Source organism: Tarenaya hassleriana, unplaced genomic scaffold (genome assembly GCF_000463585.1).
Source record: "Tarenaya hassleriana unplaced genomic scaffold, ASM46358v1 Cleome83, whole genome shotgun sequence".
Taxonomy (NCBI): domain Eukaryota; kingdom Viridiplantae; phylum Streptophyta; class Magnoliopsida; order Brassicales; family Cleomaceae; genus Tarenaya; species Tarenaya hassleriana.
The window spans coordinates 261,426-265,011 of record NW_010970743.1 but is presented as its reverse complement, the minus strand read 5'-3'; positions in this window follow the sequence as shown (position 1 = coordinate 265,011).

Here is a 3,586-nt window from a genome sequence, read left to right as displayed (position 1 = left end):
CAGGGCCGCAAGCGCAAGCGGCTATACCACTGAGACCTGTGGCTAGAGCTGGAGTGGCCCCGAGGGTTTATGCCCTAGAAGCGGAGCAGGAGATCCAAGAGGAGGAGGTTCATGTCGACGGAGTCGAGGTCGATGCTGTTGGGTTTCCTGGGATCTCATGAGCGAATCCTATTCCTAAGAGATCGATTCTAGGGTTTGCGCAGCGGATGTAAAACAAAAATTTATAGAACCCTAGAACCATGCTGCTATTGAAATCGTAGAAACTTTAGAACGCTTACCTCAATCGATCCGGGACCTGTATCAACTGAAGAATTCGTTCGATCACGAAAGGCAGGAAGATTACCTCGCCCTCTACACGTATCCACACCTCGGGATGGATTCCAACGATTGGAACTTGTCTGCTAGGACTCGAATCTCTATTCGGTTTTTCGCACTTCGAGAAAAACGAGACTTGGAACTTGTTGAGCTTTTTGGATCTCACCAAAAACTCTCCAAGAACACCAAAAGTCGGCTGCTCAAACTCTCTAACGAATTAGGGTTTTAATCTCTTTCTTATAAAGTGATTTAACCCTAATTCGGTTTAATTTCGGAAAAACTGAAGCCCGGAACGGTCGGTCCAGAGATACACGCGGACCGTCCGTTCCAGCACGTGGAACGGACGTTCCGCTCACGTGGACCGTCCGGTCTGGTTCGGGCGGACCGTCCGTTCTGGACTTTCTGGTCCGTCCGTTCCAGCCCCTTCCGTCTCGGTTTTTCGTCGTTTTCTCTCGTGCATTTGTCCTTCCCTGCGTGTGTGACCCTGTAGGCTCATTCGACATAGCAGTATCACCCGAAATCCCCATTTATGGTATACAAGTCATAGGCGGTCTCTAGCAAGACACTATGACTACCTATCTCGAATAGAGTTTGTTTGTGATCATACGAACGCCAGTGATGATTCCGGCTGATGATCCTTTTGTATCGCGATATCATATGTCGAACATAAGGCATGGACCAGCCACCTTATCTGATTCGACTGCTTTCTCGTTAACTGAGTTTTGACTGTCTGAAATAGACGACGTTCGTCTATAGTGCGGCCACACATTTCTACAGTCTTGCTCACACGAGGGGCCCAGCGATATCTCTCTCTTTTGCGAGAGGTACAAATCCCGTCTTGACTATCTACAATCCAGTACATGATTCGTTTCGTACCTGATATACGCCTTTATAGTCCTCCTGTTACGCAGGACGTTTGACGTAATCAAAGCACGCAACTCCTCATGTTGGATTCCGTAGATATCTCAGGTCTTAGGATCCAATCATGGAACCGTCATATGAGATTCTAGTCATGACTCTAGTCCATGTGACAATCTCATGCGGGTCAGTCCAGTATTCCGTTCTGCAACGAATACCTATGATTGTGATCGTATCCAATACTTATGATCATCTGTGTGATCATCAATCACACATCATACTAGTCTTATTATGTCGTTATTCCCATAACGACATAAGACTAGGGAGTTTAGTATCATTCCTAATGATACATGGATTTCATAACAGATCTAGCATGCAAGAACATGTAATGAATAACATACTCTCATAAAATCACATAGAAAGTATCAATACATCGAATGTATCTGAACAAAGCTCATAATCAGTACATCATAGAGCACTAAACCAACAATCTCCCACTTGCTCTAATCATGAACTGCTAAACATCTAATGCCCATATCCCTGACATGACCCTCATGCTTCGACGAAGGGAGAGGCTTCGTCAATGGATCGGCAATGTTGTCATCTGTCGACACTCTGCAAATGTGTACGTCTCCTCTGTCTATGATCTCCCTGATGAGGTGAAATCGTCTGAGTATGTGTTTGGATCGTTGATGGGATCTGGGTTCTTTTGCTTGTGCGATCGCTCCATTGTTGTCACAATACAGAGCAATGGGGCTATCAGCACTCGGAATGACACCCAAGTCACCAACAAACTTTCTGATCCAAACAGCTTCCTTTGCTGCGTCCGACGCTGCAATATACTCAGTTTCTGTAGTAGAATCTGCAACGGTCGCTTGCTTGGAACTCTTCCAGCTAACAGCGCCTCCGTTTAAGCAGAAAACATAGCCAGACTGCGATCTGTAGTCATCCGGGTCTGATTGAAAACTAGCATCGGTGTAACCTCTTACAGCGAGCTCGTCTTCCGACCCACCGTATATCAAGAACACATCCTTAGTCCTTCTCAAGTACTTCAGGATGTTCTTGACGGCGATCCAGTGCGACTCACCTGGATCTGACTGGTATCTACTCGTAATGCTCAACGCGTAGGATACATCCGGTCGAGTACAAAGCATGGCATACATGATGGATCCAATTGCCGAAGCATATGGAATCCGGTCCATGCGTTCTCGCTCATCAGGTGTCGTAGGACACTGACTCTTGCAGAGAACTGTGCCACTGCTCATCGGTAAGGTTCCTTTCTTGGAATCTTGCATCTTGAACCGTTTCAAGACCTTATCGATGTAAGTACTCTGACACAATCCTAGAAGACGCCTTGATCTATCTCTATAGATCTTTATTCCTAGAATATAGGTCGCTTCTCCTAGGTCCTTCATAGAAAACTGCGTTCCTAGCCAAGACTTAACGTCTTGCAAGGTAGGAACGTCATTCTCTATAAGGAGAATGTCATCCACGTACAGCACTAGAAATACAACTGTGCTCCCACTGTCCTTCTTGTAAACGCATGGCTCGTCTTCGTTTTGTGAGAAACCAAACTTTTTGATTGTCTCATCAAAGCGGAGGTTCCAGCTCCTCGAAGCCTGCTTCAGTCCATAAATGGACCTCTGAAGCTTGCACACCATCCTCGGGTTCTTTGGATCGACAAAGCCTTCGGGTTGTGTCATGTACACATCCTCGGTCAAGTTCCCGTTAAGGAACGCGGTCTTGACATCCATTTGCCATATCTCATAGTCGTAATATGCGGCTATGGCAAGTAGGATCCTGATGGATTTCAGCATAACTACGGGCGAAAAGGTCTCATCATAGTCAATACCATGAATTTGACGGAATCCTTTCGCCACAAGTCGTGCCTTATACGTGTGCACGTTGCCATCCATGTCGGTCTTCTTCTTGCAGATCCACTTGCATCCGATGGGTTTTATCCCTTCAGATGCATCAACCAGAGTCCATACTTGGTTGTCTGACATGGATTGCATCTCAGACTTCATAGCCTCGCGTCATTTGTCAGAATCGGGACTCTCCATAGCCTCTGGGTATGTGGTAGACTCGTCATGTTCTAATAACATGAGTTCCTCATTCCCAGTCACGAGAAATCCATATCTCGTTGGCTCTTGGCGAACCCTGCCTGATCTCCGAGGTTCACTCGTCAAAGGTCGAGTCACAATCGGCAGTGAAACAGGTTAAACTTCTTCAACTTGTTCACTCGGCTGAGCGTCTACTTGCTGCTCTCGAACTTCCTCAAGTTCGATCCTACTCCCACTGACTCTTTTGGAGACGAACTCTCGCTCCATAAAAGTCGCATTCCTGGCAATGAACACCTTGTTCTCTGCCGGAATGTAGAAGTAGTAACCCTTAGTTTCCTTAGGGTAGCCTA